The following is a 27,228-nucleotide window of genomic DNA, read 5'->3' as shown; positions in this document are numbered from 1 at the left end:
ACATTAAAATGCTGTTTAAGATATTAGATTTGAAGTTCTCCTAAGATAAATTCAGGGAAAATATGATCTCATTATTTTTCTTAACTACATAGTTCTCTGTCTGCTTCATAGAGGTAGCAATAAGCTGGCCAAAGAAGCAGGGGAGAGAAAATAAGAGCAAGATCTCTGCCCCTATCCTGTTCTCTGACCACAGCAGCCATCCCTTTCCCTCTCTGGGTCACTGTCTCCTTTATACATTAGGTCAGCTAATTGCCATCCCAAGGCTTCCACACAATTGGTTACAGCTTCTATGCATCTCTCAGGTTGAACTTGAGGAGCAAGCAAGTCAGCAGGACCTGCTAGTACATCATCTTGTCAGGAATCAGAAGTCAAGAACTGCCATATTTTTCTGTAGTTTGATAGATTTTTTAAAATAAGAAAAAAAATGAAGATGAAAACAGATGAAGAAAAAGCAGTTTACAAGATCCAATACTTATTCAGGATGAAAATGCCAAACAAACAAACAAGTGAAAAACCCAAAAAACTAGCAATGAAAGGCAGCTTCCTCAATGTGATAAAATGTATCTGTGAAAAACCTACAGTTAACATCACATTTATGGTAAAAGCTGAATGCTGTCCCACTAAGACTGAGAATAAAATGATGTCCACTTTCATCTCTTCTGTTCAACATTTTACTGGACGTTTTAGCTGTTATAATAAGAAAAGAAATGTAAATTAAAAACATATAGATTGGAAAGGAAAAAGTAAAGCTGTCTTTATTTACAAATAACATAATTCTATGCATGAAAATCCTAAAGAATATACAAAAAAAGTAATACTAGAAGTGATAAATTTAAGGTAACAAGATATAAGACCAGGATACAAAAATCAGTTGAATTTTTATGTACTAAGAACCAGTAATTTGAAAATGAACTTAAGAAAACAATTTTATTCATGATAACATGAAAAGGAATATAATATTTAGGAATAAATTTTAGAAAAGAAGTGTAAGACCTCTGACTGTAGTTTTAATGTGACCCTATTAAAATCCCAACACGCACCTTTTGTAGAAATTACAAGCCATTTTTAAATGGACAAACATAGGAACAATAACATCAAAAAAAAAAAAACCAATGTAGGAGGAATTACAACATTCAATATCAAAAGTTACTCTAAAGTTACAATGATAAAATATAATTTTGTCATAATGACAGCCATTTAGATCAACAAAATAGAATAGAAGGTACAGAAATTAGTCCTTACATTGATGGCCAATTAATTTTCAACAAAGAAGCCAAGATAGTTCAATGAGAAAAGGGATGCCTTTTTAAGAAATGATGCTAGAATAATTGGACATTCATGTGCAAAATAATGAACTTATACTCTTCCTACCATACAGAAAAAATAACTAAATATACATCACAAACCTAAGAACTGAAAGTATAAGACTTAGGAAAGAAGACAAATTACAAAAATCTCTGTGACCCTGCTTTAGGCAAGGATTTCTTAGATATGACTCAACATCATGATCCATAAAAGAAGAAATTGATAAATTGGAATTTATTAAAAAAAAAAGTGTTGGAGTTCCCATCATGGTGCAGTGGAAATGAATCTGACTGGGAACCATGAGGTTGCGGGTGGATCGCTGGCCTTGCTCAGTGGGTTAAGGATCTGGTGTTGCTGTGAGCTGTGGTGTAGGTCACAGATGCAGCTCAGATCCAGTGTTGCTGAGGCTGTGGTGTAGGCCGGCAGCTGTAGCTCCAATTAGACACCTAGCCTGAGAACCTCCATATGCCATGGGTGGGGCCGTAAAAAGCAAAGAAATAAAAGTGTTTTGTTCTTCAAGAGACATCAGTTAGAAAATGAAAAGACAAGCCATAAACTGGGGGAAAAAAAAATCTTTGTAAAGCATAATATGATAAGGGTCTTTTGTCTAGAATATATAAATAAGTTCTAAACATCAAAAATAAAGCAAACAAATCAATTTGAAAATGGTCAGAATAGGAGTTCTCATTGCGGCTTCACAGGTTAGGAACCTGACTAGTATCCATGAGGATACAGGTTCAATCCCTGGCTTCGTTCAGTGAGTTATGGATCAGCTGTTGCCGCAAGCTGCAGCATAGGTTGCAGATGTGACTCCAATTCTGTATTCCTGTGGCTATGTCATAGGCCAGCAGCTGCCACTCCAGTTTGACCCCTAGCCTGGGAACTTTCACATGCCTAAGGTGCGTCCCTAAAGACAAAAAAAAGGGGGGAGGCAAAAAATTATACAAATGGTTACTAATCAAATGAAAGGATGCTCAACATCATTAATCTTTTGAGAAATGCTCATTAAAACCACAATACAATACGACTACACAACTACTAGAGTATGCATAAGGCAAAGGATTGACAATACCAAATGATGAGCAAGATGTAACTCCCATAGGTGCTAGTTGGTATATCCACTTTTGAAAACTAACATTTTCTTTAGAATATAAACTTACCTCATGATCCAGCAATTCTACTTCTAGAAATCTATTCAAGTGAAATAAAATATGCCCAGCAAAGATTTCTACATGAATTATTACAGTAGAGTTTGTAATAGGAAAAAAAAACCCTGAAATAATCCAAATGTCCATCAACTAATGATTTAGATAAAATGCTGTGTAATGGAATACTTTTGAACAATAAAAATAATGAACTGCTGACACATGTCATAGCATGGATAAACCTCCAATATATTATGCTAAGAGGGGAAAAGTCAGCTACAAAAGTTCATATGTTGTGTGATAACCTCTATATGAAACTTTATTAAAGCAAAAATATAGGGACAGATAGCAGATCAATGATTACTTTGGTGTGGGATGGAAAGATTGAATAAATTTTTATGACAAAAATTTTTCATGCAATGGAAAGGTTCTAGAACTAAATGGTGATGGTTGCACAATTACACACTTACTAAAAAACACTGCACTGCATACTTATAATGGTTGTATTTTTATGCAACATCAATTAGATCTCAACAAAGCTATTACAAATAAAAACTTTTACAAAATAGCATGAGCACAGTATCTTAAAACTCTCATATATGAAAATTTAGTAAATTTGGAAACAATTTTCTAACATGATTGAAAATCTTCCAAATGGCATCTCAGTGGATTTAGACACCATTTGTTAAACATTAAAGAAAAAAACAGCTTTGAAAGGAAAACTGATTGATATCAGGGAAGTCAGAAAATTACTAGAGAAATATACTAAGCTGTAATCTCTGTATAATTAGTGCATGAAGTTGAAATTTGAGTATCATAATTGAGTACATGAAGCCAATTTTGTACTTCTTTCATAGCTCTTTGTGGTATCTATTTTAACTATTAATAGTCCTCATAGCAAAAGATGGGGGTAAACTGACCTAAGTCTTTGAACCCTCTATGATCAGGTATTAAATGAGATTTTCAAGAGAAGGCAGCATTTTCTGTCACTAAAATTTACCAAAGTTATCTGTACTATATACGTTTTTACATTTTTGGATTTCTCTCTGTTTGTGTTTTAGAATTTACATAATGTTAGTACATTATAATGAAAGAATTTATAACAGTTTTATAAATATGTACTAAACAGTGCTTAGTAAAGTGATGGAGAATATTTGGAGACTTCAGTTTTAGTAGAAGTGTATATTCTTTCCTTCCTGTTGTTTGTTTTGTTTTTGTTTTTCTCTCCTGTCTACCCCAGATAGTAGAAATAAGTCTTTGGAAGACTACATTCAAACCTAAACTTTTGATATTTTATCTTGAGGGTCATTGAGATCATTGGTCTCCAATAAATCACATTTAAATCTCTGACATCATCAGAGATGCTGATCATTATTTTGATCCAACTCAATAAAGGTCAGTGAAGTTTTAAGTGGCACTGAGACAAGTAATATTCTTTTAACCCATCTAAATGGTGTGAGAGTAAGACATAAATAACAACACAATGAAAAGAAAGCCAATGAAATCGCTGTAATTTTAGAAAAGAAAAATATTCCACCCCCACAGAATTAATAGATTTTTATGATCAGTAGAAAGCCCATTTCAAAATCCTAGGCTTCCAATGACCCACTATTTGGCCTTGAAAGTATCACTTATTTTTCCTCTGCCTGTGCCCCATATCTCTGAAATGAGGCTTTATATACCTCTCCATTTCACAAAAGTTAATTATTTAAGTTAAAAAATGTAAAATATGTAAACTCATACTCAGTTTGAGTATGCTGCTCTACCTGTAGCTGATCATAAACACGAGGGTCTTTGGCATCTAAGAGTTTATTTCAGAAAAGGCCTCTTCAATTCTTACTTGACATCAAATTTTCTTTTGGCATCCTTTCTTCTGTTTGTTAACATTAGGTAAAAATTTTTAGGTATAACATAGTCTGAAATACCATAGGTAATATAATCATGAGCATTTCACAAACTCCTTATAAATCTTTTTTAAAGTCATTATAAAAAATTTTCTTATAGGCTTTTTGTTAGGTGATATAATTTAATTGGTCAAATACACTTATTTAATGTTTTAATCTACTGTTTATTTTAATTGTAAGTGTTCCAAAATCACAGAATTTTAGAGCTGGAAAGAACTTTCGAGATTAAAAACTAGAATTAGAACTGACTATATAACTCCTAACCAAAACTCCTGAATTCCAACCATATCAACCTCTCTAATAAAGAAGAAATTAATGAGTTAGATATTTTATTGTTTGCTCTGTACTATTTGTGTATGACTAATTTTCCAATGCTAAAATAATGTCAATTTAGAAACGCTTATAGGGAAAGAATATTAGAGAAAAAAATATGCATTTACACCAAGAGTTCTCTTTCTTAAGTTTATACATGACTAATTTTTTTTTTTTGTCTTTTTGGGTCTGCACCCACAGCATATGGAAGTTCCTGGGCTAAGGGTTGAATTGGAGCTGCAGCTGCAGGCCTATACCACCACTACTATTATGGCAATGCAGGATCCTGGCTGCCTCTGTGACCCATACCACACAGCTCAGGGCAACACTGGATCTTTAACCTACTGAGCACGGCCAGTGATCATACCCATCTCCTCATGGATACTATCAAATTCATTAACTGCTGAGCCACGACTGGAATTCCCTATACATAACTACTTTATGCATGCCTACTTTCCTGCAATATTATTTGACTATTGAGAAGATAACTTCAGAGTTTTTGTATTTAACCTCCAATATGTATACACTATAATTATTTTTCGTGTTCTTGAAATTGAGTCAAAACCTATTGACCACCACTTCTGTGTTTTGAAAGCTGACAAAGTGTATTTGATATAGTTTGTGGAAGAGCACACAAATCAAGTCAGGAGATCTGATTGGGGTCCAGCCTTGCCTGTGCTCCCTACTTCTTCATGTCTTGGGTAAGGCATTAAATCTCTCTGGGCCCATGTTTACTGATCTGTAAAATCTGTCAGTCAGACTAAAATCTTTTCCAGGCTTATGTTAATTCCTATATAAAATGACATACTGCATGATTGCATTCCAAATCTTGGCTTTGTTTTCTTTTGAAAGAAACTTACCAAAAGTGCTTATCACTTTGCTGTAACCCTTAAGTCTGTTTCCACCACCTATTTGTTTTCTTTGTTTCCATATACTTTTTCTGAATGGACTTCTTTCTTTTTCTTTGGTTAAGATCCATCTTTTCCCTTAACTTTTATCTTGCCTTCCTTCCCACTGGTACCTTACTCTTTCCTTAATAAGGGAGCAGCTGTTTACTAAAAAAAAAAGCATGACAGAGGTCCTCTTCTCTGTGTGTTGTGGGGCACCAGCCCCTGTGCATTGTCTCCATTCACAGAGAGGGCACCGAATAGAGCAGTTGGGTCCATGGGCTCTAGAGCCATATTGTCTGGGTGTGCTTCTGCTCTCTGCCACTCAGCAGCTGTATGATCTTTGACCTCAGTTTCCTACTCTGCAAAATAGGAACAACAGTGTTACCAAACATTATTGAGGATTAAATCAGTCAAAATAGATAAAGCTCTTAGGATAGTGCCTGGTTAGTAGAAATTGCTTAGTAAATTTTGGTGATCATTGCACACTACTACATAGACCCTCATAAAGTGATAATCATTTCAGCACATTAGTGGAGGGAGGAAGAGGTAAAGCTGAGGCAGGGGAATAGCCCTGGGTGGGTGGAATGGTATGTTCCAACAGTTCTGGGACATTTTTGTCCTCTTGGGATGCAAATGTTGGGCAAAAGGATGATAAAGAGGAAGAATGGCATGATTTGTAGGAGATGTACCTTTTATTTAATTTGCAGGAATGACTACCTATGGCAACATTTTCTTTAAGTAAATTATCTGTTTGAAATGTGATATTTTTGTTTTCTGCCATAGTTCAGAACCAGCATGCCATAATTATTATACTCTAAGACATCAAAGAAAAAAGCCTAGGAATTGTCCTTTGGGCAGGCCTATTTATATAATACTCCATTTGAGAAATAGCACTGGAAAAAAACAATTCTTAGCAAAGAATGTTAATTGATGAAAACATTTCTTTACTAACAATCTGAGGGAAGCAATCTGTTCTCAACTCTTTCAAACCACAAAATAGATTTAGCCATTTATGAACAAAAGCCAATTATTTATTTTCAATACTGCCTTTAAAAGTCTTTGTTTTTGATAATGGGTTTTTTCTCTATTCTCCATCAAAGCAGGTTTTTAATATATAACAGTTTTTTAATAAGGAAAAGGCAGCCAAATCTAACAAGATTCTAATTTGGGTGCAAAGCATACTTTCCATGTCAGTATTTAACCCTATGAGTTTTTTAAATAGGGGTGCTTTTTCATATTGATTAAGGAGTCCCATTATACCTACTATTCTGTAGAGCAAGCAAAACAAATATGTTCACATAAAAAATAAAAGCACAAGAAAGGATTTTAATTGGTAAGAAGCCAAAATTCTATAGTATTTAGAAAATTAGAATATTGCACATAGCTGGTCAACGTGGGAGATATTGAACTTGGATAAATCAAAGAATATTTTACCCTTCCTCACACTCTTCTAGGATAGAAAGGAAACATAATGTTAGACAATATTGACAAAAGGTTACTTAGTATGTGTACTTTTTCAGATCATAAATATTGTGTTTCAAGCTCAAAAACAAATATATCAACAGAAGAAGGAATTAAAATTCCCAAGGCATAGGATGTCTCATAGCAAAGAATTTGCTTTTTAATAAAGCATCTTCATGATATTTTTACTTCAGATACTAACATAAGAAAAAAAGTCACATATTGCATGATTATGTATAAAAATTGATATATAATTCAATAACAAAAACCAAATGATCAGATTAAAAGATGTGCAGAGGAATGCAATAGACATTTTTTCCTAAAGGAGACATACAAATGGCTAATGTGTACATGAAATGATTCTCAACATCACTAATTGTCAGGAAAATGCAAATCAAAACTACAATGAGCTATCATCTTACACCTGTTAGAATGGCTATCATTAAAAGATAAGAGATAACAAGGATGTGGAAATAAAGAGAACTCTTGTACACTATTGATGGGAGTGTAAATCGGTACAGCCACAATGAAAAACAGAATGTAGTTGAGGAAACTAAAAAAACTAAAAAACTAAAAAAGAAATTAAAAACAGAACTACCATATGACCCAGCAGTTCTACTTCTAGGTATATATCTGAAGGAAATGAAATCACTTTCTTAAAAAACTCTCTATACCTGCCAATTTCATTGCAATATTATTTACAATAGGCAAGACCTGGAAACACCCTGAGTGTCCATTGATGGATGAATGGATAAATAAGCTGTCATCTATGTATACAATATGAAATATTATTCATCCATAAAAAAGAAGGAAATTTTGTCATTCATGACAGCGTGAATGGACCTTAAGTGCATTATGCTAAGTGAAATAATTCAGGCAGAGAAAGGCAAATATAGTATGATACCACTTAGTGAAATCTAAAATCCCAAACTCATAGAGAACAGATTGGCGGTTGCCAGAGGAGGATATAAGTGGGAGTGGGAGAAATGGATGGGGGGGGGGGGGGTCAAAAGTCCAGACTTTCAGCTATAAGAAAGCAAGTACTGGGAATGTGATATACACCAAGGTGACTAAATGTCAAGATTCCGTGCTGTTATTTGAAAGTTGCTAAGAGAGTACATCTTGAAAGTTCTCACACGTACACATTCAGAATTTGTAACTATGTGAGGTGACTTACCAAACTTACTGTGGTAATCATTTCACAATATATACATATATCAAATCATTATGTTGTATACATGAACCTAACTCACTTTTTAATTAGATATTTCTGATTTATTTTAGTTTTTTGATGTGATATTTAGTTTAGAAATGTTATGGTTAATATAGTTCTGAAAATCTCTTGATTTTGCTTCTTATTTATTGTGCATATATATTTTCATAGTTCATTTCAGTGAATTGGCAGCTCTAGAAACCAAAATCCGTTTTTACAATGACCCGTAGACGAGATATTGAAAATCACAGTAGTTTGTCCAAACTTAGGACGCTATGCTAATCTTTTCATCTCTGGATTATAATAATATTTCAGATTCTGTTTCAAGCTCTCCTTTTATGAAATCATTAGTCTGTATGCTTATATAACACATAGGGGGCGATTTTCATTGTAAAGTAAGTTGCATTTACTTTTTAATAGACCATTGTACAGGCTTCAGATAAAAATAACTCAGATGTGAGCAGCTTGGGATAAATTTGTAGTTGTTTTGATTTGCACAATGATAGCTAATACTTACATAGCATTTACTGTGTGCCTGACACAGGTGAAAGCACTTCTTATATATTATTTCATTTATATGTAAGTGAAATCTCTGTAAGAATGGCACGAAGCAGGTATACTATTATTATCCTCACTTTGTAGTAGATTATGGCACAGATAAGTTACTTGTCCAAAATTACTGAGCTACTCAGTGTCAGAGCTGGGATTTGAACCCTGATATTCTGCTTCTTCATCTGCCCTTATAAGCAATAGATTCCCAAAAGACTTAAAATTGAAGTTCTTATTTCCAGATTACCCAGTTTCCTGATGCATCTTTGTCTTTTTTCCTGTTTCATATTTCTCTATCTTTTAATACTGAACATTAGGATGGGAATTAGGTGCACTATTTTAAAATTGACTTTATTGAGGTATAATTTACATAAAACAATGTACTTCTTTTGAGGATACTTTGATAAGTATTGACAAATCAGTCACCTATGTAAGCATGAACAGAATCATTTCCATCATTTCAAAATCTCCCCTAGTGCCCCTTCCCAGGCAGCTACTGATCTGCTTTTTGTCATTGTAGATTAAATTTATTCCATGTAGGTGGAATCATACAACATGTAGTCTTTCATGTCTGACTTCTTTCATCAGCAGACTGATTTGAGATTCAGCCACACTGTTTGTTATTATTGGTTCATTCCTTCTTATTGTTGAGTAATATTTAATTACATGCAGTACACTATGTTTTGTTTATTCATCTACCTGTTGATGGACATTTGAGTTGTTTGAGTTTTTGGTTATTATGAGTAAGCTGAGATGAACATTTGTGTACAAGTCTTTGTGGAGGTATGTTATGTTTGGACTTGCAAACATAACATATGTTAGTTTTAGTTTAGCTGTTTAAGAAACTGCCAGTTTTCCAAAGTAGCTATACTTTTTACATTCCCAACAGAAATGTATTAAGTTCCCATTGTTCCACATTCTTGTCAATACTTTATGTTGTCAATACAGTTGACCATTAAACAGCACAGGTTTAAACTGTAAGGATCCACTTATATGTGGATTATTTCCAACAGTATATATTACAGTAGAATACTATCTGCAGTTTGTTGAACCCACAGATGAGGAGCCTTGGAGGCAGATTTTCAACTTCACAGAGGGTTTCTGCCCCTAACCCCTGAATTGTTCAAGAGTCAACTATTTTGAATTTTAGCCATTCTAATATGTGTGTAGTGGTATCTTATTATGGTTAAAATTTACATTTCTTTGCTAACTAGAGATGTTAAACATTTTTTCATAAGCTTATTTGGCATGTGAATATCTTTTGAAAAGCATCTGTTCAAATAATTTGCCTTTTTAAATTGGGTTATTGGAGTTCCCTTGTGGCTCAGCAGGATGAGGATCTGGTGTTGTCACTGCTGTCGCTCTGGTTACTGCTGTGGTGAGGGTTTGATCTCTGGCCTGGGAACTTCATGCCACAGAGATAGCCAAAAAAAAAAAAAATTGGATTGTTTTTCTTATTATTGACATACAAGTTCATTATATATTCTGAATTCAAGGTTTTTGTCAGGTGTATGTATCACAGATATTTTCTGCTAGTGTTTTGCTTGAAAGTTAAGTTTCTGAAAGTGTCTTTTTGAAGAGCAAAAATTTTAAGTTCACTGTCAATCATTTCTTTTATAATTTGTGCTTTACTATCTTATCTGAGAAATCTTTGCCTACTCCAAAGTGATAGGCTTTTCTCCAGTGTTTATTTATTTTTTGCTGTTTTTACACAAATTTTAAAGGTTATTTTCCCTTTATAGTCATTACAAAATATTGGCTATATTCCCCATTTTGTACAATACATCCTTAAGACTATCTCATACCCAATAGTTTGTACCTCCCATGCCTCCACCCCTGTATTGCCCCTCCCCCTTCCCACTGGTAACCATTGTTTTTTTTTTCTCTGAGTCTGCTTCTTTTTTGCTACATGTACTAGTTTGTTGTATTTTTTATATTCCACATATAAGTGATATCATACAGTATTTGTTGTTCTCTGTCTGACTTATTTCACTTAGCATAATGCCCTCCAAGTCTATCCATGTGGCTGCAAATGGCAAAATTTCATTCTTTTCTATGGCTGAGTAGTATTCCATTACACACAATGGAATACTTTACCCATCTTTACCCATATATCTGTTGATGGACATTTAGGTTGCTTCCATAGTTGGCAGTTGTAGATAATGCTGCCATGAATATTGGAGTGCATGCATCTTTTTTTTTTTTTTCCTTTGTCTTTTCTAGGGCCACACCTGCAGCATATGGAGGTTCCCAGGCTAGGGATCTAATCGGAGTTGTAGCTACTGGCCTACACCAGAGCCACAGCAACTTGGGATCCAAGCTGTGTCTGCGACCTACACCACAGCTCATGGGAACACGGGATCCTTAACCCACTGAGTGAGGCCAGGGATCAAACTCACAACCTTATGGTTCCTAGTCGGATTCGTTAACCACTTTACCACAATGGGAACTCCGGCATGCATCTTTTAACATTAGAGTCTTTTTTTTTTGTTCAGGTATATACTCAGGAGTGGAATTGCTGGGTCATGTGGTAATTCTTTTTTTGTTTGTTTGTTTTTTTTGGTCTTTTTACCATTTCTTGGGCTGCTCTTGCGGCATATGGAGGTTCCCAGGCTAGGGGTCGAATCGGAGCTGTAGCCTCTGGCCTACGCCAGAGCCATAGCAACGCTGGATCCGAGCCGCGTCTGCGACCTACACCACAGCTCACGGCAACGCCAGATCGTTAACCCACTGAGCAAGGGCAGGGATCGAACCCGCAACCTTCTGGTTCCTAGTCAGATTTGTTAACCACTGCGCCATGATGGAACTCCATCTATTTTTCATTTTCTGAGAAACCTCCGTACTGTTTTCCACAGTGGCTACACCAATTTACATTTCCACCAACAGTGTACAAGGGTTCCCTTTTCTCCACATCCTCTCCAATATTTATCTGTGTTCTTTTTGATGTTAGCCATTCTGACAGGTGTGCAGTGATATCTCATTGTGGTTTTGATTTGTATTTCCATGATGATTAGCATTGTTGAGAATATTTTCATGGGCCTATTGACCATCTGCATTTCCTCTTTGGAAAAATGTCTGTTCAGTTCTTCTGCCCATTTTTTAATCAGATTCTTTTTTTTGTTTTTTGTTTATCTTTTCTCTTTATAGACATATAGTTCATGTGCAATGTTTTGTTCATTTCAGATGTATAGCATTTTGAGTCAGGTTTTTGGCAGATTATATTCCATTATGGGTTTTTACAAGATATTATATAATCTCCTATGCTATACGGTAAATCTTTGATGTCTATTTCTTGTATAGTAGTTTTATCTGTTGATCCAATACTCCTAATTTTTTCCTCTTCCCCCTCCTATTTGTTAAGCATACATTTGTTTTGTATACTATGAGTTTGTTTTTGTTTTGTATGCATATTCATTTATATTATTTTTTAGATTCCACATGTAAGTTATATAGTATGTATCTTTCTCTAACTTATTTCACTAATATAAGTTATTTCACTAATACTTCATTATATTCTCTAGCCCTATCCATGTTGCAGCAAGTGGCAATATTTCACTCTTTTTCATGACTGAGTAATATTCCATCTTATATGAATACCACATTTTTTAAGCCAATCACCTGCTCATTGAAGGTTCTTTGTTTTTTTGATGTTCAGTTGTATGAGCTGTTTATATATATTGCATATTAATCCCTCATCAGTAATATTGTATACAAATATTTTCTCCCATTCCATAGGTTGTCTCTTTGTTTTGTTGATGATTTCTTTTACTGTGCAAAAGCTTTTAGGTTTAATTAGGTACCACTTGTTTATTTTTGCTTTTATTTCCTTTACTTTTGGAGATATCCAAAAAGATATTACTGCAATTTATGTCAAAGAGCATTCTGCCAGTGTTTTCCTCTAGGAGTTTTATTGTATCTGGTCTAACATGTAGGTTTTTTTAGTTTATTCTTGTGTATGATGTCAGAAAATGTTCTAATTTCATTCTTTCACATGTAGCTGCCCAGCTTTCCCAGAATCACTTATTGAAGAGACTGTTTTTTGTCCCTTGTATATTCTTGCCTCCTTTGTCATTGATAGATTGATTGACCATAAGTGCCTAAGTTTGTTTCCTGGCTCTCTATCTTGTTCCATTGATCTGTATGTCTATTATTATGTCAGTCCCATAGTGTTTGGATTACTTTAGCTTTGCAGTATAATCTGAAGTTAGGGAGTGTGATTCTTGTAGTTCTGTTCTTCTTTCTCAAGATTGTTTTGACTATTTGGCCTTTGTGTTTTCATAAAAATTTTAAAATTATTCTAGTTCTGTGAAAAATGCCACTGGTATTTTGATAGGGATTTCATTGAATCTGTAATTTTACTTGTTTTGTTAATTTTTGAATATGGTACAAGGCGAGAATTGACTTTTTTTTAATCTTTTTTTAAAAAACCCAGCCTTTCCTCATTGAATTATCAGCACACATTTTTTAAAATCAGCAGAACATAAAACCACAAGGAGATATCACTTCACATACAAGAGGACAGATATTATTAAAAACAAAACAAAGCCAGAAAACACACCAGAAACTAGCAAGTGTTGACAAGGATATGGAGAAATTTGAATGCCTGTACACTGCAGATAGGAATGTAAAATAATGCAGCTGCTATGGAAAACAGTACATCATTTCCTCAAAAAAGAAAATGAATATAGAATTACCATATGATCCAGCATTTTTACTGCTAGGTACATACCCAAAAGAGTTGAAAGCATGGAGTCAGACATATTTGTGCAACCATGTTCGCAGGAACATTATTCACAATAGCCCAAATATGGAGCAACTTGAGTGTTCATTGATGAATGAATAAACAAAATTTAGTATATACACACAATAGAATACTATTTAGTCTTGAAAGGGAAGGACATTCTAATACACACTACAACATGGTTTAAACTTAAAGACATGCTAAGTGAAATAAGCTAGTCACAAAAGGATAAATTCCACAAACCTAAGTTACCTAAAGTAGTCAGATTTATAAAGACAGGAAGTAAAATGGTCGTTTTTAAAGGATGGGGAACAGAGGACAGTGGAGTTAGTGTTTAATGGGGAGAGTGTTACAGTTGGGAAAGATGAAGAAATTGTGGAGATGGATGATAGTGATAGTTGTAGAACAATGTGAATGTATTTAAAATGCTACTGAACTGTATACTTAAAAATGGTTAAGATGGTATATTTTTTTGTTGTGTATATTTAACCACAATTTTAAAAAGTCACTTGACCATATTCGTGGGTTCTCTTTCTAGACTGTCTTCTGTTTCATTCATTGTATGTCTATTCTTATAACAATACTATATTGTATTGATAATTATACTTACAGTAAAGCTAGAGATAAGATACTATAAGTTCTTCAACTTTGTTTTTCTCTTCCAACAGTATTTTGGCTATTCTAAGTCTTTTGCCTTCTGCATAATTTTTTTATTAAAGTATAATTGATTTACAATGTTGGGCCAATTTCTGCTGTACAGCAAAGTGGCCTAATCATACTTGTATATTCATTCCCTTTCTTGTATTATTTTCCATTTTCTATTCCAAGAGTTTGGATATAGTTACCTGTGCTATAATGGAAGAACCTCATTGTTTATCCATTGTAAATGTAATAGATTCTTTTTACTAACCTCAAAGTCCCAGTCCATCCCACTATTCCCCCTCCCCCTTGGCAACCATAAGTCTATTCTTCATGTCTGTGAGTCAGTTTCTGTTCTGTAGATAGATACATTTGTGCCATATTTTAGATTCCACATATAAGTGGTACCATATGGTCTTTGTCTTTTTCTTTCTGACAGCACTTAGTATGAGACTCTCTAGTTGCATCCATGTTGCTGGCAAATCATTATTTCATGCTTTTTTTATGGCTGATCAGTATTACATTGTGTATATGTACCACTTCCTCTTAATCCATTCATCTGTTGATGGACATTAGGTTGTTTCCATGTCTTGGCTATCACAAATAGTGCCGCTATGAACATATGGGTACATGTATCTTTTTGAATTATAGTTTTGTCTAGATATATGCCCAGGAGTGGGATTGATGGATCATATGGTAGTTCTATATTTAGTTTTCTGAGGAACTTCCATACTGTTTTCCATAGTGGTTGTACCAATTTACATCCCCACCAACAGTGTAAAAGGGTTCCCATTTCTGTGCACTCTCTCCAGCATTTGTTATTTGTAGACTTATTAATGATGGCAATCCTGACTGGTGTGACATAGCACCTCATTGAAGTTTTTATTTGCATTTCTCTAATAATTAATGATGTCAAGCATTTTTCCATGCTCCTGTTGGCCAGACATGTATCTTCTTTGGAGAAATGTCTATTTAGGTCTTTTGCCCATTTTTTGATTGGGTTTTTTGTTTTTTTTTTCTTGTTGAAATCTTTTGTTTGTTTAGTTGTTTGTGTGTTTTGGAGATTAAGCTCTTGTTGGCTGCATTGTTTGCAACAGTTTTCTCCCATTCTGTAGGTTATCATTTCTTTTTAATGTTTTCCTTTGCTATGTAAAACCTTGTGAGTTTGATTAGGTCATATTCGTTTATTTTTGTTTTTGTTTCTCTTGCCTTGGGAGACTGACCTAAAAATACTTACGTATGGTTGATCTCAGAGAATATTTTGCTTATGTTTTCTTCTAGGAGTTTTATGGTATTATATCTTAGTTTAAGTCTAAAGCCATTTTGAATATTTTTGCACATGGTGTGAGGGTGTGCTCTAGTTTCATTTGTTGACATGCAGCTGTCTAGTTTTCCAGCACCACTTGCTGAAGATATTGCCTTTTTCCCATTTTATATTCTTGCCTCCTTTGTTAAAGATTGATTGACTGTAGGTGTCTGGGTTCATTTCTGGGCTCTCTATTCTGTTCCATTAATCTGTATGTTTGTTTTTGTATCATTACCACACTGTCTTGACTACTGGGGCTTTGTAATAGTGTCTGAAGTCTGGGAGAGTTATCTGCATAAATCTTAAAATCAGCTTGTTAATTTTTATCTTAAAAAAAAAACCTTAAGTTGATCGAGATGGCATTGACTCTTTATATTACTATGAGGAGAATTGACAACAACATCAAGTTTTTGATCCATGAATATGGCATATATCTTCTTTTACTTAGAACATTATTGTCTCTTGGGAACATTTTGCAGTTTTTAATGTAAAGAACTTGAATATATATTGTTATATTCCCAAGGGTTTCATAGTTTTGATGATGCTGTAAATGGCATTTCTTATTTCTTTTTCCAAATGTTCATTGCCAGCATATAGAAATACAGGTGAATATTATAGATTGTCCTTATATTTTTTGACCTTGCTAAACTCTCATATTAGTTTTAGTAACTTTAAATTTTTTTTTATATAAATCCTTTAGCATTCTATGGTTACAGTGTGCTGTCTCTGGATAAACACAGAGTTAGTTCTTTCCAAACTCTGCATCTCATCTTATTTTTCTTTCCTTATCTGTACTTGCTAAGATGCCAGAACAATGTTGATTAGGAATTGTCAAAATTGAGTAGTTGTAGCAGAAGCCCTATGTCTGCAAACCTTAAAATATTCATTCTCTTGACTTTTTCAGAGCACATTTGCTGCTCCTGTTCTATTTGTTAGTTTCTTCTCTTACTTTTTCCCCCAATGCTTGAGGGTGAGTTTGCTTTTCCCTTTCTTTTTTTAGCTTCTTTTAGTAAAAGGTTATGTAATTGATTTTTAACCTGTCTCTTTTTCATCTTTCTCTGTTACAAAAAGCTATCACCTTTTCTGAGCACTGTTTTAACTGTATTCCACAAATTTTGATATATTGTATTTTCAATTTTATTCAGTTCAAAATATTTCCTAATTTCACTCGTGTGTTCTACTTTGACTCTTGGGCCATCTAGAAGTTTCTTTAATGCAAATATTCATCAGCAGTTGAATATATAAACAAATTGAGGTATATGCATGCAATGGAATTCTACTCAGTAAATCAAAGAAGGAATTATTGATACGCACATCTACATAGATGAAAATCAATGGAATTATCTTAAATGAAAGAGATACAAGCAAAAAGTACTACTCTATGATTGTATTTGTAAAAATCTCTGGGGAGTTCCCATCATGGCTTAGTGGTAACAGACCTGACTAAGATCCATGAGGATGTGGGTTTGATCCCTGGCCTTACTCAATGGGTCGGGAATCCAGCATTGCTGTGAGCTGTGGTGCAAGTCACAAATGTGGCCAAGATCCTGTGTTGTTGTGGCTGTGGCTTAGGCCAGCAGCTGTAGCTCCAATACCTCTAGCCTGGGAACTTCCATATGCCACATGTACAGCTCTAAAAGACAAAAACAAACAAACAAACAAAAACTCTAGAAAAATGCAAACCTATCTATAGTGATAGCAGATCAGTAGTTTCTTAGTATTTAATCTGCCGTAAATTTCATCCAGTAAAAGTCTCATTTCACATATTTTTTTCATCTCTAGAAATCCCATTTGATTCTTCATCTCTTTCTCTTATGCTTGCATTTTCTTTTAAACTTCTGCACCTATTTATAGTATTTTTAGAGGTTTTTTCAAGTTCTTTAATAACTAATCCTATGATCTCTGTCACTTCTGTTTCTGTTTTTATTTGTTGATTTTTAACCTGTTCATCAGTCAATGTTTTTTGCTTGTTGGTATTTCTAATGCTTTTTGAACAGTTAATGGACATTGTATATGTTATATTGTTGAGTGTCTTGATTTTGCAGTCTTACTTTAAATTAGTGTTGGATCTTATTTGGCAGACAGTTAAGATTTGTGGATCAAATCGAAGTTTTAAGCTTTGTTAGGATGAATGCTGAGTAGCCTTTAGTATAACCAGAAATTTAGTCTTACTGCTAAGGTATAACCGTATGTGGTCTTTACTGAATGCCCAGAGTGATTAAAAACAACTTTCCACTCTGGCAGTGGAACCTCTGCTTTCCTTTTGTGAACTCTAGTAACTGCTCATCTCACATCTTCCCATTCAATGTTTGCTTAGGCCTAGACTATTTTGTCCTGGGTCCATACCTCTTGGAATTGAGCAAAGACTCAAGAAGGGCTATGTGCAGATTTATGGAGCTAATCTTCCACATAATTCCCTTATTTTGGGGGACTCTATTTCACAACTTCTAGACACCTTAGCTTCCATGATGGCTGATCTTTCTCTCTTCAAGTTTACTAATGGTTGAGAAGCTCATTCCTTATTGTATGGACTAGAATATATATCCAGGCTGAAAGCCAGGGAAATCATGAGTCTTGCTCAGCTCATTTTTCTTTCCTCATTGACCATGGACACTGTTCTCTAATGTGTGAAAATATGTGGTTCATAAATTTTTTGCAGTTTTCTAGTTATGTACAGTGAAAGGGTACATCTGGTCCTTAATACTCTATCATGGCCAGAAGCAATTCTAGTTTGTTACTCTTAATATTGTTATTACTATCTTAATCCCCCATAAAAACCTTTTAACAGTTTACAGTTTTGTTTGTATGTGCTTATGCATTGGATATTGTTTGGCTCCTTCTTTCTTAAAAGATTCTCTTCTGCTGGCTTCTCATGCCAGGTTCATCATCCTCTACCTGGGCATCATATCTTCGAATTTTTCAAGGCTGAGCTCAGATCTCTTTTTCTTTATATATTCTCTCTCTGGGAAATCTAACCTATAACAACATTAAAGATCATAAAGGATGATCTCTCTGATCTATCTCCAGTCAAGACCTTTCCAGACCCTCCTCCTGCCTTTTTAGATGTCTCTAAGGCAACTCAAAGTCAAGTTAATAAAATTGTGATCTTGTCACTTGCCTGGACACCAGCCTCCCAACCTGGAGCTCTCCCAGTGTTTCATACTTCAGTGTATTAGACCTTCGCTCTATCCAGTTGTGCTGAATACAAACCAGAGAAAATCTTGGACAGTTGCCTATCCCTTAGCCCTTTGCCATCCCTGGCTATGCCTCTTCATGTGTTTTCTCCATCAGCAGGTCCTGTCAGTTTTATGTCTTAAAATTTTTGGACTTCATCCATTTATCACTGTTGCCACTGAATTAGCCCAAGTTAAATGTCACCTCTCATCTGACTGACTCCAACAGTCTCCTAAGTGGCCTCTACATATTCCCTCTAGTCATCCACTCACAGCTGTTCTCAATACCTCAGGCTAAAACGATCTTCCAAAGCACAAATCAAAGCACATCACCTGCTTCCTTAATCCCCTCAGTGGATTCTCATTGAATTTAAGGTAAAGACCCTAATCCAAAAAAGAGTCTAAAAGGCTGTATGTGTTTGGCCCTTGTCAACCTCTCTTTCTTCTCCTCTCACCACAATACTCCTCTCTGTGTTCTCCAGCCACACTGGCTTTCTTTCAGTCTTGGAAGATGTCACCTTCCGTCTTTCCACAGGATCTCAGAACATGCAATTACCTTTGAAATATCCTTTCCCACTTTAAAATCATACCCTTCTCCAGTTTAATCCTTATTTATCTGTAGATTTCAGTTCACATCACCTCTTCAAGAAAACCTTTCTTTCCCTTTAAACATGAACTTTGTGTATAATTGTATAAAACTAATTATGTCACAACCACCTTGCCCCCAGGGGAAATAAGCTTCATGCTTTCAGCACTAGGTGCTACATAAATATTTGCTGAATAAATGAATGAATTAGTCAGTTATTGCCTTTATTTTAATAGAATCATGAGCATGATAGATCCTAAGTGAAAATTTATTGACCACTTTATGAATTATTGCCTAGTGTGCATCATTGCAAATATACTGAGTGATAGTTTATTTATAATATCTTAAAAACTAATTCATATTTCTTTGAAAATAATAGCATAGAAGAATTTAATTTCAAATAAACTTTCATTATGCATGAAATTTTTTAATGTAATGCAAAGATTTATATCCTAAATGCTATTTTCCATTTTTCTTTCTAGGGGAAAAATAGCCTACCTTCAAAATATTTCAGTCAATTTTCAACTGTATAGATTGTGTGTATTTTACAAAGGAGTGATTGTAATTAGTTTCTAGAAAAGGAAATGGGCTCATGGCTATGCTTCTGACCTCTTTTCTCTTACACACATACTCCTGACCACTGTAGTCTTACACTGCCAAGGCATTTTCTTTGTCCAACTTTGCTACCATTGCTTATCTTATATGTGCTGAATCCTGTCTGTAGTACTTTAGAGTATCATGAATTTCCAAAATAAGTATAAGTAATAATGTAAAATATGTATTACTAATCCTATTTTACAAATTAAAAATTGAGGCCTAAAGAAATGAAGTAAATTACTCAAAGCCATAGCAGTGCCAGATTCTGGATTTATGGAGTTCTAAAAGCTTTAACCTTCTACTATAACTCCTGAGTCTACCATGGAAAATTGAGAGTTGACTTCACATTTTTCTGATCCTTGGACTTATGGCATCAAATTCAGTTAAAGGATTATCTTATTTTTAAAAAATTGTTTCTTTAAACTTCTGTGACTCATTCGTAGTGTCACCTTTCTATAGTAATTAAATTTTCGTCAAGCTATTCATGATTTTTTTTATTAGGCCCTGTGATTTTCAATTCTTTGGAAATCAATAGAATTATTTTGATACTTGCATGTTACCAAATATTAAAAGCTAAGTAATTTAAGCCTTTTTGCTCAATTAGTTAGAACATGATCTTGGTATTGATCAGCATGCAATTCTATTGACTTTCCATAGAAAAACCCAGCCTAAAGCTAAAACTAATGCTACTTCTGGCTTATATATGGGTTATTATCTACTCTAATTGTGAAGAACAACACAAAGAGTCAAGTTCGTATTCTGCTTCTATATAACCATGAAAAAAATTGAGTAAGAAATGATTTTTATAACTTCTGAAAGTTAAAATGTTATGTTTTCTCTTAGGGTGCATCTATTCATTTGCTAACTCATTGGCTCATGTAAAAAGCATTTATTGAGTGCTTCTTCCATGGCAGGCATCATTCTAGGAGATATGATGAAACACAAGACAGACGAAATGCTTGCCCCATAGAGAATCTATTCTAGTGGGGAGAAATGGACAACCAAAAACCAAAATAGTGATAACTTCTGATGAGAAAATAAAAAGGATATTCTGATAAAGTGGATTGGAGATGGTGCAGGGGGCGGGAGGACATCCTTTAATTTAGACAGGATGATCACATAAGGTCTTTTGGTAGAGATGACATGTGAATTAAGACCTGAGGAGTTCCAATTTTGGCTCAGTGGTTAACGAACCTGACTAGTATCCATGAGGATGCGGGTTTGATCCCTGGCCTTGCTCAGGATCCAGCGTTGCGGTGAGCTGTGCCGTAGGTCACAGACATGGCTTGGCTTCCATGTTGCTGTGCTTGTGGTGTAGGCTGGCAGCTACAGTTCCAATTTGACCCCTAGCCTGGGAACCTCCATATGCTACCAGTGCAGCCCTAAAAAGACAAAAGACAAAGAAAAAAAAATGAAATCAAGATCTGAACCATAAGGGACAAGGCATTTGAAAAGCTACAGGAACTACTTTCCAAACTGATGCCCCAGACCTAGAGGCAGGAATGACTTTGGGATGTGCCAAGAACAGAAGGAAGGTGTTGTTGGAACATGGTGTGTAAATCTGGAAAAGGAGGCAGGGGTCAGATGTTGAGGATTTCAAATAAACTTAAAGTTACCAATCAGTTTCTTTTTAAAATAATGTTATTGATATTGTTATTTTGGCCTTAGAACTAACTTTATCTCCCTGGCACTATTTATTACCCATGCCACAGAGAGAAATATATATTATCATAAAATTTTAAGAATTTGAAAGTTCCTTAAAGATTTACCCAGTCTAACTCCTCATCTTAGAGATAAGGCTGAAAAGTTAAGGAACTTATGGAAGGTAACTCATCAAGCTTGGGCAGGCTAGGATTTGAGTTCAGGCTTCCATACTGCAGAATCCAGTGCTCTTTACAGAAAATAGTTTTTAAGAAAACAGTAACAAAAATATTTTAAGTATTTCTTTGGCTCTCCTGTTTTCTATTAGGTTTTTTTTTTTTTTTAAAAAAATAATAAATTGGGAGTTCCCGTCGTGGCGCAGTGGTTAGCGAATCCGACTGGGAACCATGAGGTTGCGGGTTCGGTCCCTGCCCTTGCTCAGTGGGTTAACGATCCGGCGTTGCCGTGAGCTGTGGTGTAGGTTGCAGACGCGGCTCGGATCCCGCGTTGCTGTGGCTCTGGCGTAGGCCGGTGGCTACAGCTCCGATTCAACCCCTAGCCTGGGAACCTCCATATGCCGCGGGAGCGGCCCAAGAAATAGCAGCAACAACAACAACAACAACAATAATAATAATAAATTGGAGTTCCCATCGTGGCGCAGCAGAAGCGAATCCAAGTAGGAACCATGAGTTTGCGGGTTTGATCCCTGGCCTCACTCAGTGGATTAAGAAATTAAGTTAAAAATAATAAATTATCACAATTTATTATTACCAGTAACTTATACTAATATTTAGATATAGTTAATTGATTTAGATTTGGATTGTACGTTTTTTGTCTTTTTTTTTTTTAAGGGCTGGACCCGTGGTATATGGAGATTCCCAGGCTAGGGGTTGAATCAGAGCTGCAGCTGCCGGCCTACACCACAGCCACAGCAATGTGAGATCTGCACCACAGCCCACAGAAATGCCGAATCTTTAACCCACTGAGCAAAACCAGGAATTGAACCCGAGTCCTCATGGATACTAGTCAGGTTCCCTACCACTGAGCCACAGTGGGAACTCCTGTACATGTTTTTTTAAAATCATTGGCCAAGTTCTTAGCACTATAAAAGCGGAATAATACAGATGTTGCCTTAGTATCTTTCATTTCACTTCCATTGTACTATCTGCATTGATTCTTACCCCGATGTCCTTATACACCAAGGGATCCACAAATAGGCTTTGAGGTTCTTCCTGACCCTCTGAAAAGGTGCACATTTTACATGCTGTGAGTATCATTTTGGGTCCTCCAAGAAACAGATATAAAGATAAGATTAAGGATCCGGTGTTGCTGTGAACTGTGGTGTAGGTTGCAGACGTGGCTCGAATCTGGTGTTGCTGTAGCTCTGGCGTAGGCCAGCAGCTACAGCTTCAATTAGACCCCTAGCCTGGGAACCTCCATATGCCACTGGTGTGGCCCTGGTAAAAGACAAAAAGAAAAATAAAAAAGATAGGATTAGATAAACTCAATTTATGGAGAAATCCCTGTGGACAATAAAGGAGAGGAAGAAGGAATAGGTAGCAGTGAGGTCACAATGCAGATCTCATGGCTATAAAAGGAGGGAGAGAATGATTGGGTAGAAAGGTTCAGACAGGCTGATGGGGAGTCCCCAAGGAAAGGTTGTTTGTTGGAAGCATCCTGGGTCAGGCAGAAAGGCACTGGCACCAGTATCTCTGCCATGCTCAGTTATTGGTTCCAAGCAGCCCCAGAAGAAATGAGGTTGTGCTATGAACACTATCATAGATCCAAAGGTGAAGTAGCTGGGGCTGTGCATCAGTTCTGCTCCTGGAAGAAGTTCTCTGAAAGGAGATATGAGTACTGCCCTTTCAGGGTCATCACACTCTACTTACGAGCGTTCCTTTGGGGAAAGTATCTGAGGCTTTTGTCATATTTGCTACATGTTTGGGTTCCCCCAAAAGTTTACAATCACTGACTGTTCTAACACCTAAGTGGTTAAATCGCAGCTCTTAGAAACCAAAGTATTTATCACCAATTTATTGCCAAAAGTCAATAAACAAGAGTTATTCACCAAAACGTTGAAAATTATGGCTTCATTTTCATAATTTCTTCATGAGTAGCAGAGACAGTAATATTTTTCACATTTATATTTATCACACTGAAAACAAGTAGTGTCAGAATGAGAGTTCCTATTGTGGCTCAGAGGGTTAAGAACCTGACATTGTCTCTATGAGGATCGGGTTCAATCCCTGGCCTTGCTCAGTGGGTTAAGGATCCAGAATTGCTGCAAGTTGCAGCTTAGGGCCCAGGTGTGACTGGGAAATGGTGTTGCTGTGGTTGTGGCATCAGCTGTAGTATCAGAGTGCTGATGGCAGGGTTACATGATAGGGCATGTATGTATTTATTTTTCCATTGGGTAAGCACTAAAGATTCAAAGTATGGATGATGGAGACAGAATCCCTGGGTTTGTACTGTGATTCTGCCACTGATTAGCTGCTTGACCATGGGTAAATTACTTCACCTCTCTGTGCCTCAGATTCCTCATTTCTAATATGCACAGGATGAAATAATGCCTGCCTCTTTGGATTATGGTGAGGATTCAATGAGATGACCTCCAGAAAGCTCTTCAGACAGTGCCTGGCACATATTATCCCTGTGATGACAGCTTTTGGGTGCTGAGCCCTGTAGCCATCAGAATGTAAATGCAGGGCATGAGTGAGTGGATGAAGCTCTGGTCCCTCAAGGTGCAGAAGAACCCTTTTCAAGAGTCGGCTCTTCTAAAACCTTTGAAAATTATTCAGCAAAAAAGTAGTGTCTCTGGGTTAATAGTCTTCGAGGAGATATTAATATTTTTCTTTGTAGTTATTTCTATTTTCACTTGAAAAATGTTTTTGCATTACATTTTTGATTTTATGACCAATTCCTTTTTTTATTTTTTAAATTTATTTTATTGAAGTGTAATTGAACAATCTGCTTTTTCGAGTAAGCTACAGCTGTAAAGTTGATTTTGTAGAGACGTGGATTATTCTATAGTATATTATTCCTGCTGTTATTGCGCAAATGTTTTAAAAGTTTTCAAAGTTGCTCTACAGAGCTTGGCTGCTCTTGATGAATCACTTTGTTTGGATGATGCTGGATTTCCTCTTTTTTTAAAAAAAAAATTTATTTTATTTTATTGGCTATGGTGTGCAGGGGCTTGATGTGTGATCTTAGCTCTCAGACCGGGGAGTGAATCCAGGCCTCAGTGTTGAAAGTGCTGAGTCCTCACCACAAGATGACCAAGGAACTTCCCTGCCTTTCCTCCTTCAACATCTTCCTTGATTTTTCCCAGCCTATTTTTTGCTGAAATTTTTAAATTCCATCTTCTTAGTATATTCCCTTTTCATTTTTCCTGGTCTGAATATTTTTAGTTTAGTAAACTAAATTTTTAGTAAAAAATAATAATTTTTAGTAAAGCAGATATGAAAAGTTAAAGGAGCATTTGAAAAGTTAAATAAGCATTCACAAATTATTTAGTCCAGTGCTTGGCAAACTAGCCCAAGGACCAAATCTGGCCAGCAGACAGTTTGTGTAAATAAAGTTTTATTGTAACCAGGGTTTTTAGATTTAAGAACTATTTATGGCTGCTTTCGTATTTCACATTGGAATTTAGTGGTTACAACAGAGACTGTATGGTCTGCCAAGCAAAAAACAATTACTATCTGACCTCTTACAGAAAAGTTTGCCACCCTTTGATTTAGTTTACCCCGAATTTTAAAAATCAGGAAAAAAAAATTTTACTTTAAATGGGATGACTTCTTGAGGGTAGAAATTATTCTCATCAATTTATCCTAGCCTAGAGTCAAGCTTAAAGTAGATACTAAACAAATATTTGTGGATGGAATTGATAATGTTAATTTTAAAAATTAAATACTTCATATTAAAAAGAAATTTCCTCCTAGTATGTAACTAGCCTGGAGTCAAGCTTAGAGTAGATACTAAACAAATATTTGTGGATGGAATTGATAATGTTAATTTTAAAAATTAAATACTTCAAATTAAAAAGAAATTTCCTCCTAGTATGTTTTTGTTAGAGTTGGCACTACAGAGTAAACTAGCTGGGCCAACCCATTAGAATGACCATTATAAATAATCTCCCTAGGATGATTTGTAATACATTAGAAAAACATTCCTTTTGTGAAAAAGTGATTCGTTTAATGGAATCATATGTTTGGGGGAGAATCCTTGACCCCCTGCTGCTTCTCTTAACATTTTGCTTTTTATGCTAAGATGCCTTGAATAATTTCTTAATATTTTAGGAATGATAATCCATCAAATTCCTAGACTCCCAAGCATGAAGCTCTCCAAATATTTTCAGTAGGTGTATTGTGGTATCTAGTTTGGAAAAACTGTTTGAGTAGAAAAACCTTTCTACCTGTTGCATTGCTATAAAGATCAAAATATTCCAAACTATTGGAGTTCCCGTCGTGGTGCAGTGGTTAACGAATCCGACTAGGAACCATGAGGTTGCGGGTTCGGTCCCTGCCCTTGCTCAGTGGGTTGACGATCCGGCGTTGCTGTGAGCTGTGGTGTAGGTTGCAGATGCGGCTCGGATCCCGCGTTGCTGTGGCTCTGGCGTAGGCCGGTGGCTACAGCTCCGATTCAACCCCTAGCCTGGGAACCTCCATATGCCGCAGGAGCGGCCCAAGAAATAGCAACAACAACAACAACAAAAAAGACAAAAGACAAAAAAAAAGACCCTTAAAAAAATATTCCAAACTATTATGGCTTATTAATCATTTGTATTCAGAATTTTGCACAGAAATGAATCCAGTTGTAAGAGATGATACTTTTTAAAAATTAGAGCATGGAGTTTTGGCTTTCTTATTGTTAGTCCATTCATTTTTGTGTGGTGAACAAAGATATTAATAATAGTGTTGGAAATTTTTCATAAAATGCTTCTTATTGATAAGAATCACCTATGATACTTGTTTTAAAAAGTTCAAGGGGGAAAGGATGACTTGGGGAGGACAGAGGATTTTGGGGGGCAGTGAAAGGACTCTGTTCGATACTAAAATGGTGGATACATGTCGTTTTACATTTGTCCAGAGCCATAGAATGTACAACACCTATAGTGAGGCTTAATGCAACTCTGGACTTTGGGTGAAAATGATGTATCAAAGGTAGGTTCATCAATAGTAACAAACATACCACTCTGGTAGGTGATGTTGACAATGGGCATGCATGTGTGACACAGGAGTTCATGGGAAATCTTTGTCCTTTCTCTTAAGTTTGCTATGAACCTATTACTGTTCTAAAAAAATAAATCTTGGGAGTTCCTATCATGGCTCAGCAGAAACATATCTGACTAGTATCCATGAGGATGCAGGTTCAATCCCTGGCCTCGCTCAGTGGGTTAAGAATCCGGAGTTGTCATGAGCTGTGGTGTAGGTCGCAGATGCAGCTTGGACATGACGTTGCTGTGGCTGTGGTGTAGGCCAGTGGCTACAGCTCCCATTCGACCCCTAGCTTGGGAACCTCCATATGCCGAGGGTGTAGCCCTAAAAAGACAATAAAATAAAATAAAATTAAATTAAATCTTAAAAAGTAATAAAAACATTCCTAGGCCTCTCTAAATTCTGCTTCAGTGTTTGTGGGGTGGAGCTCAGGACTCTCTTTTTTAAATATAAATACCCCAAGTGATTTACATCATCAGAATAGTTTTAGGAAATGCCACTTTAAAAAATACTTTCACATTTTCTTGATCATATATGAAGCAGTTTGAGTGGG

The 27,228-nt window shown here is 35.6% G+C and overlaps 1 protein-coding gene across 1 annotated transcript in view; it reads left to right on the top strand.

Annotated features, from left to right (window-relative positions):
* CCDC148 (coiled-coil domain containing 148) overlaps positions 1 to 27,228 on the top strand; it is a 278,930-nt gene that overhangs the window by 6,958 nt on the left and 244,744 nt on the right. The window lies entirely within an intron of this gene.

This window comes from Phacochoerus africanus, chromosome 3, assembly GCF_016906955.1.
Source record: "Phacochoerus africanus isolate WHEZ1 chromosome 3, ROS_Pafr_v1, whole genome shotgun sequence".
In the NCBI taxonomy this organism is placed as follows: Eukaryota; Metazoa; Chordata; class Mammalia; order Artiodactyla; family Suidae; genus Phacochoerus; species Phacochoerus africanus.
Note: the sequence above shows the minus strand (reverse complement) of the source record. Positions and strands in the feature narration are given on the sequence as shown.